The sequence below is a fragment of the Euprymna scolopes genome, chromosome 18 (genome assembly GCF_053919585.1).
Source record: "Euprymna scolopes isolate OS-2025 chromosome 18, ASM5391958v1, whole genome shotgun sequence".
Taxonomy (NCBI): domain Eukaryota; kingdom Metazoa; phylum Mollusca; class Cephalopoda; order Sepiida; family Sepiolidae; genus Euprymna; species Euprymna scolopes.
This window is the reverse complement of record NC_136499.1, coordinates 128,005,847-128,018,223: the sequence shown is the minus strand read 5'-3', so window position 1 is coordinate 128,018,223 and position 12,377 is coordinate 128,005,847. Positions and strand designations below refer to the sequence as shown.

The 12,377-nt window shown below is 35.3% G+C and overlaps 46 non-coding genes across 46 annotated transcripts; all 46 read right to left on the bottom strand.

The window, feature by feature from the left end:
* Positions 1–94: 94 nt before the first annotated feature.
* On the bottom strand, positions 95–213 carry LOC145299082 (5S ribosomal RNA). Its single transcript, XR_013871349.1, has one exon. It is a non-coding gene; the product is annotated as a 5S ribosomal RNA (ribosomal RNA).
* Positions 214–364: 151 nt separating this feature from the next.
* Positions 365–483, bottom strand: LOC145299081 (5S ribosomal RNA). Its single transcript, XR_013871348.1, has one exon. It is a non-coding gene; the product is annotated as a 5S ribosomal RNA (ribosomal RNA).
* Positions 484–634: 151 nt separating this feature from the next.
* On the bottom strand, positions 635–753 carry LOC145299080 (5S ribosomal RNA). Its single transcript, XR_013871347.1, has one exon. It is a non-coding gene; the product is annotated as a 5S ribosomal RNA (ribosomal RNA).
* Positions 754–902: 149 nt separating this feature from the next.
* On the bottom strand, positions 903–1,021 carry LOC145299079 (5S ribosomal RNA). The gene has a single exon (XR_013871346.1). It is a non-coding gene; the product is annotated as a 5S ribosomal RNA (ribosomal RNA).
* A 151-nt stretch (positions 1,022–1,172) lies between these two features.
* On the bottom strand, positions 1,173–1,291 carry LOC145299078 (5S ribosomal RNA). The gene has a single exon (XR_013871345.1). It is a non-coding gene; the product is annotated as a 5S ribosomal RNA (ribosomal RNA).
* A 149-nt stretch (positions 1,292–1,440) lies between these two features.
* Positions 1,441–1,559, bottom strand: LOC145300404 (5S ribosomal RNA). The gene has a single exon (XR_013872628.1). It is a non-coding gene; the product is annotated as a 5S ribosomal RNA (ribosomal RNA).
* Positions 1,560–1,708: 149 nt separating this feature from the next.
* LOC145299533 (5S ribosomal RNA) lies at positions 1,709–1,827 on the bottom strand. The gene has a single exon (XR_013871786.1). It is a non-coding gene; the product is annotated as a 5S ribosomal RNA (ribosomal RNA).
* A 151-nt stretch (positions 1,828–1,978) lies between these two features.
* Positions 1,979–2,097, bottom strand: LOC145299613 (5S ribosomal RNA). Its single transcript, XR_013871864.1, has one exon. It is a non-coding gene; the product is annotated as a 5S ribosomal RNA (ribosomal RNA).
* Positions 2,098–2,248: 151 nt separating this feature from the next.
* LOC145299612 (5S ribosomal RNA) lies at positions 2,249–2,367 on the bottom strand. The gene has a single exon (XR_013871863.1). It is a non-coding gene; the product is annotated as a 5S ribosomal RNA (ribosomal RNA).
* Positions 2,368–2,518: 151 nt separating this feature from the next.
* LOC145299077 (5S ribosomal RNA) lies at positions 2,519–2,637 on the bottom strand. Its single transcript, XR_013871344.1, has one exon. It is a non-coding gene; the product is annotated as a 5S ribosomal RNA (ribosomal RNA).
* A 151-nt stretch (positions 2,638–2,788) lies between these two features.
* LOC145299075 (5S ribosomal RNA) lies at positions 2,789–2,907 on the bottom strand. Its single transcript, XR_013871342.1, has one exon. It is a non-coding gene; the product is annotated as a 5S ribosomal RNA (ribosomal RNA).
* A 151-nt stretch (positions 2,908–3,058) lies between these two features.
* LOC145300074 (5S ribosomal RNA) lies at positions 3,059–3,177 on the bottom strand. Its single transcript, XR_013872310.1, has one exon. It is a non-coding gene; the product is annotated as a 5S ribosomal RNA (ribosomal RNA).
* Positions 3,178–3,326: 149 nt separating this feature from the next.
* LOC145300403 (5S ribosomal RNA) lies at positions 3,327–3,445 on the bottom strand. The gene has a single exon (XR_013872627.1). It is a non-coding gene; the product is annotated as a 5S ribosomal RNA (ribosomal RNA).
* A 149-nt stretch (positions 3,446–3,594) lies between these two features.
* LOC145299074 (5S ribosomal RNA) lies at positions 3,595–3,713 on the bottom strand. The gene has a single exon (XR_013871341.1). It is a non-coding gene; the product is annotated as a 5S ribosomal RNA (ribosomal RNA).
* A 150-nt stretch (positions 3,714–3,863) lies between these two features.
* On the bottom strand, positions 3,864–3,982 carry LOC145300515 (5S ribosomal RNA). The gene has a single exon (XR_013872732.1). It is a non-coding gene; the product is annotated as a 5S ribosomal RNA (ribosomal RNA).
* A 150-nt stretch (positions 3,983–4,132) lies between these two features.
* LOC145299073 (5S ribosomal RNA) lies at positions 4,133–4,251 on the bottom strand. The gene has a single exon (XR_013871340.1). It is a non-coding gene; the product is annotated as a 5S ribosomal RNA (ribosomal RNA).
* A 151-nt stretch (positions 4,252–4,402) lies between these two features.
* On the bottom strand, positions 4,403–4,521 carry LOC145299072 (5S ribosomal RNA). Its single transcript, XR_013871339.1, has one exon. It is a non-coding gene; the product is annotated as a 5S ribosomal RNA (ribosomal RNA).
* A 151-nt stretch (positions 4,522–4,672) lies between these two features.
* On the bottom strand, positions 4,673–4,791 carry LOC145299071 (5S ribosomal RNA). Its single transcript, XR_013871338.1, has one exon. It is a non-coding gene; the product is annotated as a 5S ribosomal RNA (ribosomal RNA).
* Positions 4,792–4,941: 150 nt separating this feature from the next.
* On the bottom strand, positions 4,942–5,060 carry LOC145299879 (5S ribosomal RNA). Its single transcript, XR_013872121.1, has one exon. It is a non-coding gene; the product is annotated as a 5S ribosomal RNA (ribosomal RNA).
* A 151-nt stretch (positions 5,061–5,211) lies between these two features.
* Positions 5,212–5,330, bottom strand: LOC145301108 (5S ribosomal RNA). Its single transcript, XR_013873309.1, has one exon. It is a non-coding gene; the product is annotated as a 5S ribosomal RNA (ribosomal RNA).
* A 147-nt stretch (positions 5,331–5,477) lies between these two features.
* Positions 5,478–5,596, bottom strand: LOC145300376 (5S ribosomal RNA). Its single transcript, XR_013872602.1, has one exon. It is a non-coding gene; the product is annotated as a 5S ribosomal RNA (ribosomal RNA).
* A 149-nt stretch (positions 5,597–5,745) lies between these two features.
* LOC145300928 (5S ribosomal RNA) lies at positions 5,746–5,863 on the bottom strand. The gene has a single exon (XR_013873135.1). It is a non-coding gene; the product is annotated as a 5S ribosomal RNA (ribosomal RNA).
* A 151-nt stretch (positions 5,864–6,014) lies between these two features.
* Positions 6,015–6,133, bottom strand: LOC145299536 (5S ribosomal RNA). The gene has a single exon (XR_013871789.1). It is a non-coding gene; the product is annotated as a 5S ribosomal RNA (ribosomal RNA).
* A 151-nt stretch (positions 6,134–6,284) lies between these two features.
* LOC145299070 (5S ribosomal RNA) lies at positions 6,285–6,403 on the bottom strand. Its single transcript, XR_013871336.1, has one exon. It is a non-coding gene; the product is annotated as a 5S ribosomal RNA (ribosomal RNA).
* Positions 6,404–6,553: 150 nt separating this feature from the next.
* Positions 6,554–6,672, bottom strand: LOC145300133 (5S ribosomal RNA). The gene has a single exon (XR_013872369.1). It is a non-coding gene; the product is annotated as a 5S ribosomal RNA (ribosomal RNA).
* Positions 6,673–6,823: 151 nt separating this feature from the next.
* On the bottom strand, positions 6,824–6,942 carry LOC145301107 (5S ribosomal RNA). The gene has a single exon (XR_013873308.1). It is a non-coding gene; the product is annotated as a 5S ribosomal RNA (ribosomal RNA).
* A 149-nt stretch (positions 6,943–7,091) lies between these two features.
* Positions 7,092–7,210, bottom strand: LOC145299069 (5S ribosomal RNA). The gene has a single exon (XR_013871335.1). It is a non-coding gene; the product is annotated as a 5S ribosomal RNA (ribosomal RNA).
* A 151-nt stretch (positions 7,211–7,361) lies between these two features.
* Positions 7,362–7,480, bottom strand: LOC145301089 (5S ribosomal RNA). The gene has a single exon (XR_013873290.1). It is a non-coding gene; the product is annotated as a 5S ribosomal RNA (ribosomal RNA).
* A 151-nt stretch (positions 7,481–7,631) lies between these two features.
* Positions 7,632–7,750, bottom strand: LOC145299463 (5S ribosomal RNA). Its single transcript, XR_013871719.1, has one exon. It is a non-coding gene; the product is annotated as a 5S ribosomal RNA (ribosomal RNA).
* Positions 7,751–7,903: 153 nt separating this feature from the next.
* LOC145298429 (5S ribosomal RNA) lies at positions 7,904–8,022 on the bottom strand. The gene has a single exon (XR_013870715.1). It is a non-coding gene; the product is annotated as a 5S ribosomal RNA (ribosomal RNA).
* A 151-nt stretch (positions 8,023–8,173) lies between these two features.
* Positions 8,174–8,292, bottom strand: LOC145300952 (5S ribosomal RNA). Its single transcript, XR_013873158.1, has one exon. It is a non-coding gene; the product is annotated as a 5S ribosomal RNA (ribosomal RNA).
* A 150-nt stretch (positions 8,293–8,442) lies between these two features.
* Positions 8,443–8,561, bottom strand: LOC145299611 (5S ribosomal RNA). The gene has a single exon (XR_013871862.1). It is a non-coding gene; the product is annotated as a 5S ribosomal RNA (ribosomal RNA).
* A 153-nt stretch (positions 8,562–8,714) lies between these two features.
* Positions 8,715–8,833, bottom strand: LOC145299068 (5S ribosomal RNA). Its single transcript, XR_013871334.1, has one exon. It is a non-coding gene; the product is annotated as a 5S ribosomal RNA (ribosomal RNA).
* Positions 8,834–8,984: 151 nt separating this feature from the next.
* Positions 8,985–9,103, bottom strand: LOC145299775 (5S ribosomal RNA). Its single transcript, XR_013872021.1, has one exon. It is a non-coding gene; the product is annotated as a 5S ribosomal RNA (ribosomal RNA).
* A 150-nt stretch (positions 9,104–9,253) lies between these two features.
* LOC145301152 (5S ribosomal RNA) lies at positions 9,254–9,372 on the bottom strand. Its single transcript, XR_013873353.1, has one exon. It is a non-coding gene; the product is annotated as a 5S ribosomal RNA (ribosomal RNA).
* Positions 9,373–9,522: 150 nt separating this feature from the next.
* Positions 9,523–9,641, bottom strand: LOC145300825 (5S ribosomal RNA). Its single transcript, XR_013873036.1, has one exon. It is a non-coding gene; the product is annotated as a 5S ribosomal RNA (ribosomal RNA).
* Positions 9,642–9,790: 149 nt separating this feature from the next.
* On the bottom strand, positions 9,791–9,909 carry LOC145299067 (5S ribosomal RNA). The gene has a single exon (XR_013871333.1). It is a non-coding gene; the product is annotated as a 5S ribosomal RNA (ribosomal RNA).
* A 153-nt stretch (positions 9,910–10,062) lies between these two features.
* LOC145298394 (5S ribosomal RNA) lies at positions 10,063–10,181 on the bottom strand. The gene has a single exon (XR_013870682.1). It is a non-coding gene; the product is annotated as a 5S ribosomal RNA (ribosomal RNA).
* A 151-nt stretch (positions 10,182–10,332) lies between these two features.
* On the bottom strand, positions 10,333–10,451 carry LOC145299066 (5S ribosomal RNA). Its single transcript, XR_013871332.1, has one exon. It is a non-coding gene; the product is annotated as a 5S ribosomal RNA (ribosomal RNA).
* Positions 10,452–10,602: 151 nt separating this feature from the next.
* LOC145299064 (5S ribosomal RNA) lies at positions 10,603–10,721 on the bottom strand. Its single transcript, XR_013871330.1, has one exon. It is a non-coding gene; the product is annotated as a 5S ribosomal RNA (ribosomal RNA).
* Positions 10,722–10,870: 149 nt separating this feature from the next.
* Positions 10,871–10,989, bottom strand: LOC145298953 (5S ribosomal RNA). The gene has a single exon (XR_013871219.1). It is a non-coding gene; the product is annotated as a 5S ribosomal RNA (ribosomal RNA).
* A 150-nt stretch (positions 10,990–11,139) lies between these two features.
* Positions 11,140–11,258, bottom strand: LOC145299063 (5S ribosomal RNA). The gene has a single exon (XR_013871329.1). It is a non-coding gene; the product is annotated as a 5S ribosomal RNA (ribosomal RNA).
* Positions 11,259–11,410: 152 nt separating this feature from the next.
* On the bottom strand, positions 11,411–11,529 carry LOC145299429 (5S ribosomal RNA). The gene has a single exon (XR_013871686.1). It is a non-coding gene; the product is annotated as a 5S ribosomal RNA (ribosomal RNA).
* Positions 11,530–11,681: 152 nt separating this feature from the next.
* On the bottom strand, positions 11,682–11,800 carry LOC145298640 (5S ribosomal RNA). The gene has a single exon (XR_013870915.1). It is a non-coding gene; the product is annotated as a 5S ribosomal RNA (ribosomal RNA).
* Positions 11,801–11,952: 152 nt separating this feature from the next.
* On the bottom strand, positions 11,953–12,071 carry LOC145300747 (5S ribosomal RNA). Its single transcript, XR_013872958.1, has one exon. It is a non-coding gene; the product is annotated as a 5S ribosomal RNA (ribosomal RNA).
* A 152-nt stretch (positions 12,072–12,223) lies between these two features.
* LOC145300337 (5S ribosomal RNA) lies at positions 12,224–12,342 on the bottom strand. The gene has a single exon (XR_013872565.1). It is a non-coding gene; the product is annotated as a 5S ribosomal RNA (ribosomal RNA).
* Positions 12,343–12,377: the final 35 nt, after the last annotated feature.

Below are 12,377 nucleotides of genomic sequence, written 5' to 3'. Positions count from 1 at the left end.
AATGTAATGATATTTTGTTTTTTGTTTTTTTATCTAATATTTTACATTAAAATCAAACGCATTTTTAAGAGTTTTTCCAAAAACTCAGGGGAAATGCTTACAGCACCTGGTATTCCCAAGCGGTCACCCATCTAAGTACTGACCAGGCTCTACGTTGCTTAACTTCGGGGATCGGACGAGAACCGGTGTTTTCAACGTGATATGGCCGTAAGCGAAGACGTGCCATAATTTTAACTATTACAATTTCAATATTTATTTACCAAATCTGATAATGTAATGATATTTTGTTTTTTGTTTTTTTATCTAATATTTTACATTAAAATCGAACGCATTTTTATGAGTTTTTCCAAAAATTCAGGGGAAATGCTTACAGCACCTGGTATTCCCAAGCGGTCACCCATCTAAGTACTGACCAGGCTCTACGTTGCTTAACTTCGGGGATCGGACGAGAACCGGTGTTTTCAACGTGATATGGCCGTAAGCGAAGACGTGCCATAATTTTAACTATTACAATTTCAATATTTATTTACCAAATCTGATAATGTAATGATATTTTGTTTTTTGTTTTTTTATCTAATATTTTACATTAAAATCGAACGCATTTTTATGAGTTTTTCCAAAAATTCAGGGGAAATGCTTACAGCACCTGGTATTCCCAAGCGGTCACCCATCTAAGTACTGACCAGGCTCTACGTTGCTTAACTTCGGGGATCGGACGAGAACCGGTGTTTTCAACGTGATATGGCCGTAAGCGAAGAAGTGCGATAATTTTAACTATTACAATTTCAATATTTATTTACCAAATCTGATAATTTAATGATACTTTATTTGTTTTTTTTACCTAATATTTTACATTAAAATCGAACGCATTTTTATGAGTTTTTCCAAAAATTCAGGGGAAATGCTTACAGCACCTGGTATTCCCAAGCGGTCACCCATCTAAGTACTGACCAGGCTCTACGTTGCTTAACTTCGGGGATCGGACGAGAACCGGTGTTTTCAACGTGATATGGCCGTAAGCGAAGACGTGCCATAATTTTAACTATTACAATTTCAATATTTATTTACCAAATCTGATAATGTAATGATATTTTGTTTTTTGTTTTTTTATCTAATATTTTACATTAAAATCGAACGCATTTTTATGAGTTTTTCCAAAAATTCAGGGGAAATGCTTACAGCACCTGGTATTCCCAAGCGGTCACCCATCTAAGTACTGACCAGGCTCTACGTTGCTTAACTTCGGGGATCGGACGAGAACCGGTGTTTTCAACGTGATATGGCCGTAAGCGAAGAAGTGCGATAATTTTAACTATTACAATTTCAATATTTATTTACCAAATCTTATAATTTAATGATACTTTATTTGTTTTTTTTACCTAATATTTTACATTAAAATCGAACGCATTTTTATGAGTTTTTCCAAAAATTCAGGGGAAATGCTTACAGCACCTGGTATTCCCAAGCGGTCACTCATCTAAGTACTGACCAGGCTCTACGTTGCTTAACTTCGGGGATCGGACGAGAACCGGTGTTTTCAACGTGATATGGCCGTAAGCGAAGAAGTTCGATAATTTTAACTATTACAATTTCAATATTTATTTACCAAATCTGATAATTTAATGATACTTTATTTGTTTTTTTTACCTAATATTTTACATTAAAATCGAACGCATTTTTATGAGTTTTTCCAAAAATTCAGGGGAAATGCTTACAGCACCTGGTATTCCCAAGCGGTCACCCATTTAAGTACTGACCAGGCTCTACGTTGCTTAACTTCGGGGATCGGACGAGAACCGGTGTTTTCAACGTGATATGGCCGTAAGCGAAGACGTGCCATAATTTTAACTATTACAATTTCAAAATTTATTTACCAAATCTTATAATGTAATGATATTTTGTTTTTTGTTTTTTTATCTAATATTTTACATTAAAATCGAACGCATTTTTATGAGTTTTTCCAAAAATTCAGGGGAAATGCTTACAGCACCTGGTATTCCCAAGCGGTCACCCATCTAAGTACTGACCAGGCTCTACGTTGCTTAACTTCGGGGATCGGACGAGAACCGGTGTTTTCAACGTGATATTGCCGTAAGCGAAGACGTGCCATAATTTTAACTATTACAATTTCAATATTTATTTACCAAATCTGATAATGTAATGATATTTTGTTTTTTGTTTTTTTATCTAATATTTTACATTAAAATCAAACGCATTTTTATGAGTTTTTCCAAAAATTCAGGGGAAATGCTTACAGCACCTGGTATTCCCAAGCGGTCACCCATCTAAGTACTGACCAGGCTCTACGTTGCTTAACTTCGGGGATCGGACGAGAACCGGTGTTTTCAACGTGATATTGCCGTAAGCGAAGACGTGCCATAATTTTAACTATTACAATTTCAATATTTATTTACCAAATCTGATAATGTAATGATATTTTGTTTTTTGTTTTTTTATCTAATATTTTACATTAAAATCAAACGCATTTTTAAGAGTTTTTCCAAAAACTCAGGGGAAATGCTTACAGCACCTGGTATTCCCAAGCGGTCACCCATCTAAGTACTGACCAGGCTCTACGTTGCTTAACTTCGGGGATCGGACGAGAACCGGTGTTTTCAACGTGATATGGCCGTAAGCGAAGACGTGCCATAATTTTAACTATTACAATTTCAATATTTATTTACCAAATCTGATAATGTAATGATATTTTGTTTTTTGTTTTTTTATCTAATATTTTACATTAAAATCGAACGCATTTTTATGAGTTTTTCCAAAAATTCAGGGGAAATGCTTACAGCACCTGGTATTCCCAAGCGGTCACCCATCTAAGTACTGACCAGGCTCTACGTTGCTTAACTTCGGGGATCGGACGAGAACCGGTGTTTTCAACGTGATATGGCCGTAAGCGAAGACGTGCCATAATTTTAACTATTACAATTTCAATATTTATTTACCAAATCTGATAATGTAATGATATTTTGTTTTTTGTTTTTTTATCTAATATTTTACATTAAAATCGAACGCATTTTTATGAGTTTTTCCAAAAATTCAGGGGAAATGCTTACAGCACCTGGTATTCCCAAGCGGTCACCCATCTAAGTACTGACCAGGCTCTACGTTGCTTAACTTCGGGAATCGGACGAGAACCGGTGTTTTCAACGTGATATGGCCGTAAGCGAAGAAGTGCGATAATTTTAACTATTACAATTTCAATATTTATTTACCAAATCTTATAATTTAATGATACTTTATTTGTTTTTTTTACCTAATATTTTACATTAAAATCGAACGCATTTTTATGAGTTTTTCCAAAAATTCAGGGGAAATGCTTACAGCACCTGGTATTCCCAAGCGGTCACTCATCTAAGTACTGACCAGGCTCTACGTTGCTTAACTTCGGGGATCGGACGAGAACCGGTGTTTTCAACGTGATATGGCCGTAAGCGAAGAAGTGCGATAATTTTAACTATTACAATTTCAATATTTATTTACCAAATCTGATAATTTAATGATACTTTATTTGTTTTTTTTACCTAATATTTTACATTAAAATCGAACGCATTTTTATGAGTTTTTCCAAAAATTCAGGGGAAATGCTTACAGCACCTGGTATTCCCAAGCGGTCACCCATCTAAGTACTGACCAGGCTCTACGTTGCTTAACTTCGGGGATCGGACGAGAACCGGTGTTTTCAACGTGATATGGCCGTAAGCGAAGACGTGCCATAATTTTAACTATTACAATTTCAATATTTATTTACCAAATCTGATAATGTAATGATATTTTGTTTTTTGTTTTTTATCTAATATTTTACATTAAAATCGAACGCATTTTTATGAGTTTTTCCAAAAATTCAGGGGAAATGCTTACAGCACCTGGTATTCCTAAGCGGTCATCCATCTAAGTACTGACCAGGCTCTACGTTGCTTAACTTCGGGGATCGGACGAGAACCGGTGTTTTCAACGTGATATGGCCGTAAGCCAAGAAGTGCGATAATTTTAACTATTACAATTTCAATATTTATTTACCAAATCTGATAATTTAATGATACTTTATTTGTTTTTTTTTACCTAATATTTTACATTAAAATCGAACGCATTTTTATGAGTTTTTCCAACAATTCAGGGGAAATGCTTACAGCACCTGGTATTCCCAAGCGGTCACCCATCTAAGTACTGACCAGGCTCTACGTTGCTTAACTTCGGGGATCGGACGAGAACCGGTGTTTTCAACGTGATATGGCCGTAAGCGAAGACGTGCCATAATTTTAACTATTACAATTTCAATATTTATTTACCAAATCTGATAATGTAATGATATGTTGGTTTTTTGTTTTTTATCTAATATTTTACATTAAAATCGAACGCATTTTTATGAGTTTTTCCAAAAATTCAGGGCTAATGCTTACAGCACCTGGTATTCCCAAGCGGTCACCCATCTAAGTACTGACCAGGCTCTACGTTGCTTAACTTCGGGGATCGGACGAGAACCGGTGTTTTCAACGTGATATGGCCGTAAGCGAAGACGTGCCATAATTTTAACTATTACAATTTCAATATTTATTTACCAAATCTGATAATGTAATGATATTTTGTTTTTTGTTTTTTTATCTAATATTTTACATTAAAATCGAACGCATTTTTATGAGTTTTTCCAAAAATTCAGGGGAAATGCTTACAGCACCTGGTATTCCCAAGCGGTCACCCATCTAAGTACTGACCAGGCTCTACGTTGCTTAACTTCGGGGATCGGACGAGAACCGGTGTTTTCAACGTGATATGGCCGTAAGCGAAGACGTGCCATAATTTTAACTATTACAATTTCAATATTTATTTACCAAATCTGATAATGTAATGATATTTTGTTTTTTGTTTTTTATCTAATATTTTACATTAAAATCGAACGCATTTTTATGAGTTTTTCCAAAAATTCAGGGGAAATGCTTATAGCACCTGGTATTCCCAAGCGGTCACCCATCTAAGTACTTACCAGGCTCAACGTTGCTTAACTTCGGGGATCGGACGAGAACCGGTGTTTTCAACGTGATATGGCCGTAAGCGAAGACGTGCCATAATTTTAACTATTACAATTTCAAAATTTATTTACCAAATCTTATAATGTAATGATATTTTGTTTTTTGTTTTTTTATCTAATATTTTACATTAAAATCGAACGCATTTTTATGAGTTTTTCCAAAAATTCAGGGGAAATGCTTACAGCACCTGGTATTCCCAAGCGGTCACCCATCTAAGTACTGACCAGGCTCTACGTTGCTTAACTTCGGGGATCGGACGAGAAGCGGTGTTTTCAACGTAATATGGCCGTAAGCGAAGAAGTGCCATAATTTTAACTATTACAATTTCAATATTTATTTACCAAATCTTATAATTTAATGACTTTATTTGTTTGTTTTACCTAATATTTTACATTAAAATCGAACGCATTTTTATGAGTTTTTCCAAAAATTCAGGGGAAATGCTTACAGCACCTGGTATTCCCAAGCGGTCACCCATCTAAGTACTGACCAGGCTCTACGTTGCTTGACTTCGGGGATCGGACGAGAACCGGTGTTTTCAACGTAATATGGCCGTAAGCGAAGAAGTGCGATAATTTTAACTATTACAATTTCAATATTTATTTACCAAATCTGATAATTTAATGATACTTTATTTGTTTGTTTTACCTAATATTTTACATTAAAATCGAACGCATTTTTATGAGTTTTTCCAAAAATTCAGGGGAAATGCTTACAGCACCTGGTATTCCTAAAGGTCACCCATCTAAGTACTGACCAGGCTCTACGTTGCTTAACTTCGGGGATCGGACGAGAACCGGTGTTTTCAACGTGATATGGCCGTAAGCGAAGACGTGCCATAATTTTAACTATTACAATTTCAATATTTATTTACCAAATCTGATAATGTAATGATATTTTAATTTTTGGTTTTTTATCTAATATTTTACATTAAAATCGAACGCATTTTTATGAGTTTTTCCAAAAATTCAGGGCTAATGCTTACAGCACCTGGTATTCCCAAGCGGTCACCCATCTAAGTACTGACCAGGCTCTACGTTGCTTAACTTCGGGGATCGGACGAGAACCGGTGTTTTCAACGTGATATAGCCGTAAGCGAAGACGTTCCATAATTTTAACTATTACAATTTCAATATTTATTTACCAAATCTGATAATGTAATGATATTTTGTTTTTTGTTTTTTTATCTAATATTTTACATTAAAATCGAACGCATTTTTATGAGTTTTTCCAAAAATTCAGGGGAAATGCTTACAGCACCTGGTATTCCCAAGCGGTCACCCATCTAAGTACTGACCAGGCTCTACGTTGCTTAACTTCGGGGATCGGACGAGAACCGGTGTTTTCAACGTGATATGGCCGTAAGCGAAGACGTGCCATAATTTTAACTATTACAATTTCAATATTTATTTACCAAATCTGATAATGTAATGATATTTTGTTTTTTGTTTTTTATCTAATATTTTACATTAAAATCGAACGCATTTTTATGAGTTTTTCCAAAAATTCAGGGGAAATGCTTATAGCACCTGGTATTCCCAAGCGGTCACCCATCTAAGTACTGACCAGGCTCTACGTTGCTTAACTTCGGGGATCGGACGAGAACCGGTGTTTTCAACGTGATATGGCCGTAAGCGAAGACGTGCCATAATTTTAACTATTACAATTTCAAAATTTATTTACCAAATCTTATAATGTAATGATATTTTGTTTTTTGTTTTTTTATCTAATATTTTACATTAAAATCGAACGCATTTTTATGAGTTTTTCCAAAAATTCAGGGGAAATGCTTACAGCACCTGGTATTCCCAAGCGGTCACCCATCTAAGTACTGACCAGGCTCTACGTTGCTTAACTTCGGGGATCGGACGAGAAGCGGTGTTTTCAACGTAATATGGCCGTAAGCGAAGAAGTGCCATAATTTTAACTATTACAATTTCAATATTTATTTACCAAATCTGATAATTTAATGATACTTTATTTGTTTGTTTTACCTAATATTTTACATTAAAATCGAACGCATTTTTATGAGTTTTTCCAAAAATTCAGGGGAAATGCTTACAGCACCTGGTATTCCCAAGCGGTCACCCATCTAAGTACTGACCAGGCTCTACGTTGCTTAACTTCGGGGATCGGACGAGAACCGGTGTTTTCAACGTGATATGGCCGTAAGCGAAGACGTGCCATAATTTTAACTATTATAATTTCAATATTTATTTACCAAATCTGATAATGTAATGATATTTTGTTTTTTGTTTTTTTATCTAATATTTTACATTAAAATCGAACGCATTTTTATGAGTTTTTCCAAAAATTCAGGGGAAATGCTTACAGCACCTGGTATTCCCAAGCGGTCACCCATCTAAGTACTGACCAGGCTCTACGTAGCTTAACTTCGGGGATCGGACAAGAACCGGTGTTTTCAACGTAATATGGCCGTAAGCGAAGACGTGCCATAATTTTAACTATTACAATTTCAATATTTATTTACAAAATCTGATAATGTAATGATATTTTGTTTTTTGTTTTTTTATCTAATATTTTACATTAAAATCGAACGCATTTTTATGAGTTTTTCCAAAAATTCAGGGGAAATGCTTACAGCACCTGGTATTCCCAAACGGTCACCCATCTAAGTACTGACCAGGCTCTACGTTGCTTAACTTCGGGGATCGGACGAGAACCGGTGTTTTCAACGTGATATGGCCGTAAGCGAAGACGTGCCATAATTTTAACTATTACATTTTTAATATTTATTTACCAAATCTGATAATGTAATGATATTTTGTTTTTTGTTTTTTTTTATCTAATATTTTACATTAAAATCGAACGCATTTTTATGAGTTTTTCCAAAAATTCAGGGGAAATGCTTACAGCACCTGGTATTCCCAAGCGGTCACCCATCTAAGTACTGACCAGGCTCTACGTTGCTTAACTTCGGGGATCGGATGAGAACCGGTGTTTTCAACGTGATATGGCCGTAAGCGAAGACGTGCCATAATTTTAACTATTACAATTTCAATATTTATTTACCAAATCTGATAATGTAATGATATTTTGTTTTTTGTTTTTTTATCTAATATTTTACATTAAAATCGAACGCATTTTTATGAGTTTTTCCAAAAATTCAGGGGAAATGCTTACAGCACCTGGCATTCCCAAGCGGTCACCCATCTAAGTACTGACCAGGCTCTACGTTGTGTAACTTCGGGGATCGGACGAGAACCGGTGTTTTCAACGTGATATGGCCGTAAGCGAAGACGTGCCATAATTTTAACTATTACAATTTAAATATTTATTTACCAAATCTGATAATGTAATGATATTTTGTTTTTTGTTTTTTATCTAATATTTTACATTAAAATCGAGCGCATTTTTATGAGTTTTTCCAAAAATTCAGGGGAAATGCTTACAGCACCTGGTATTCCCAAGCGGTCACCCATCTAAGTACTGACCAGGCTCTACGTTGCTTAACTTCGGGGATCGGACGAGAACCGGTGTTTTCAACGTGATATTGCCGTAAGCGAAGACGTGCCATAATTTTAACTATTACAATTTCAATATTTATTTACCAAATCTGATAATGTAATGATATTTTGGTTTTTTGTTTTTGTATCTAATATTTTACATTAAAATCGAACGCATTTTTATGAGTTTTTTCCAAAAATTCAGGGGAAATGCTTACAGCACCTGGTATTCCCAAGCGGTCACCCATCTAAGTACTGACCAGGCTCTACGTTGCTTAACTTCGGGGATCGGACGAGAACCGGTGTTTTCAACGTGATATGGCCGTAAGCGAAGACGTGCCATAATTTTAACTATTACAATTTCAAAATTTATTTACCAAATCTTATAATGTAATGATATTTTGTTTTTTGTTTTTTTATCTAATATTTTACATAAAAATCGAACGCATTTTTATGAGTTTTTCCAAAAATTCAGGGGAAATGCTTACAGCACCTGGTATTCCCAAGCGGTCACCCATCTAAGTACTGACCAGGCTCTACGTTGCTTAACTTCGGGGATCGGACGAGAACCGGTGTTTTCAACGTAATATGGCCGTAAGCGAAGAAGTGCCATAATTTTAACTATTACAATTTCAATATTTATTTACCAAATCTGATAATTTAATGATACTTTATTTGTTTTTTTTTATCTAATATTTTACATTAAAATCGAACGCATTTTTATGAGTTTTTCCAAAAATTCAGGGGAAATGCTTACAGCACCTGGTATTCCCAAGCGGTCACCCATCTAAGTACTGACAAGGCTCTACGTTGCTTGACTTCGGGGATCGGACGAGAACCGGTGTTTTCAACGTAATATGGCCGTAAGCGAAGAAGTGCCATAATTTTAACTATTACAATTTCAATATTTATTTACCAAATCTGATAATTGAATGATACTTTATTTGTTTGTTTTACCTAATATTTTACATTAAAATCGAACGCATTTTTATGAGTTTTTTCTAAAAATTCAGGGGAAATGCTTACAGCACCTGGTATTCCCAAGCGGTCACCCATCTAAGTACTGACCAGGCTCTACGTTGCTTAACTTCGGGGATCGGACGAGAACCGGTGTTTTCAACGTAATATGGCGGTAAGCGAAGAAGTGCCATAATTTTAACTATTACAATTTCAATATTTATTTACCAAATCTGATAATTTAATGATACTTTATTTGTTTTTTTTACCTAATATTTTACATTAAAATCGAACGCATTTTTATGAGTGTTTCCAAAAATTCAGGGAAAATGCTTACAGCACCTGGTATTCCCAAGCGGTCACCCATCTAAGTACTGACCAGGCTCTACGTTGCTTAACTTCGGGGATCGGACGAGAACCGGTGTTTTCAACGTGATATGGCCGTAAGCGAAGACGTGCCATAATTTTAACTATTACAATTTCAGTATTTATTTACCAAATATGATAATGCAATGATATTTTGTTTTTGGTTTTTTTTTACCTAATATTTTACATTAAAATCGAACGCATTTTTATGAGTTTTTCCAAAAATTCAGGGGAAATGCTTACAGCACCTGGTATTCCCAAGCGGTCACCCATCTAAGTACTAACCAGGCTCCACGTTGCTTAACTTCGAGGATCGGACGAGACCCGGTGTTTTCAACGTGATATGGCCGTAAGCGAAGACGTGCGATAATTTTAACTATTACAATTTCAATATTTATTTACCAAATCTGATAATGTAATGATATTTTGTTTTTTGTTTTTTTATCTAATATTTTACATTAAAATCGAACGCATTTTTATGAGTTTTTCCAAAAATTCAGGGGAAATGCTTACAGCACCTGGTATTCCCAAGCGGTCACCCATCTAAGTACTGACCAGGCTCTACGTTGCTTAACTTCGGGGATCGGACGAGAACCGGTGTTTTCAACGTGATATGGCCGTAAGCGAAGACGTGCCATAATTTTAACTATTACAATTTCAATATTTATTTTCCAAATCTGATAATGTAATGATATTTTGTTTTTTGTTTTTTTATCTAATATTTTACATTAAAATCGAACGCATTTTTATGAGTTTTTCCAAAAATTCAGGGGAAATGCTTACAGCACCTGGTATTCCCAAGCGGTCACCCATCTAAGTACTGACCAGGCTCTACGTTGCTTAACTTCGGGGATCGGACGAGAACCGGTGTTTTCAACGTGATATGGCCGTAAGCGAAGTGCGATAATTTTAACTATTACAATTTCAATATTTATTTACCAAATCTGATAATTTAATGATACTTTATTTGTTTTTTTTTTTACCTAATATTTTACATTAAAATCGAACGCATATTTATGAGTTTTTCTAAAAATTCAGGGGAAATGCTTACAGCACCTGGTATTCCCAAGCGGTCACCCATCTAAGTACTGACCAGGCTCAACGTTGCTTAACTTCGGGGATCGGACGAGAACCGGTGTTTTCAACGTGATATGGCCGTAAGCGAAGACGTGCCATAATTTTAACTATTACAATTTCAATATTTATTTACCAAATCTGATAATGTAATGATATTTTGTTTTTTGTTTTTTATCTAATATTTTACATTAAAATCGAACGCATTTTAATGAGTTTTTCCAAAAATCCAGGGTAAATGCTTACAGCACCTGGTATTCCCAAGCGGTCACCCATCTAAGTACTGACCAGGCTCTACGTTGCTTAACTTCGGGGATCGGACGAGAACCGGTGTTTTCAACGTGATATGGCCGTAAGCGAAGACGTGCCATAATTTTAACTATTACAATTTCAATATTTATTTACCAAATCTGATAATGTAATGATATTTTGTTTTTTGTTTTTTTTACCTAATATTTTACATTAAAATCAAACGCATTTTTATGAGTTTTTCCAAAAATTCAGGGGAAATGCTTACAGCACCTGGTATTCTCAAGCGGTCACCCATCTAAGTACTGACCAGGCTCTACGTTGCTTAACTTCGGGGATCGGACGAGAACCGGTGTTTTCAACGTGATATGGCCGTAAGCGAAGACGTGCCATAATTTTAACTATTACATTTTTAATATTTATTTACCAAATCTGATAATGTAATGATATTTTGTTTTTTGTTTTTTTTATCTAATATTTTACATTAAAATCGAACGCATTTTTATGAGTTTTTCCAAAAATTCAGGGGAAATGTTTACAGCACCTGGTATTCCCAAGCGGTCACCCATCTAAGTACTGACCAGGCTCTACGTTGCTTAACTTCGGGGGTCGGACGAGACCCGGTGTTTTCAACGTGATATGGCCGTAAGCGAAGACGTGCCATAATTTTAACTATTACAATTTCAATATTTATTTACCAAATCTGATAATGTAATGATATTTTGTTTTTTGTTTCTTTTACCTAATATTTTACATTAAAATCAAACGCATTTTTATGAGTTTTTCCAAAAATTCAGGGGAAATGCTTACAGCACCTGGTATTCCCAAGCGGTCACCCATCTAAGTACTGACCAGGCTCTACGTTGTGTAACTTCGGGGATCGGACGAGAACCGGTGTTTTCAACGTGATATGGCCGTAAGCGAAGACGTGCGATAATTTTAACTATTACAATTTCAATATTTATTTACCAAATCTGATAATGTAATGATATTTTGTTTTTTGTTTTTTTTACCTAATATTTTACATTAAAATCAAACGCATTTTTATGAGTTTTTCCAAAAATTCAGGGGAAATGCTTACAGCACCTGGTATTCCCAAGCAGTCACCCATCTAAGTACTGACCAGGCTCTACGTTGTGTAACTTCGGGGATCGGACGAGACCCGGTGTTTTCAACGTGATATGGCCGTAAGCGAAGACGTGCAATAATTTTAACTATTACATTTTTA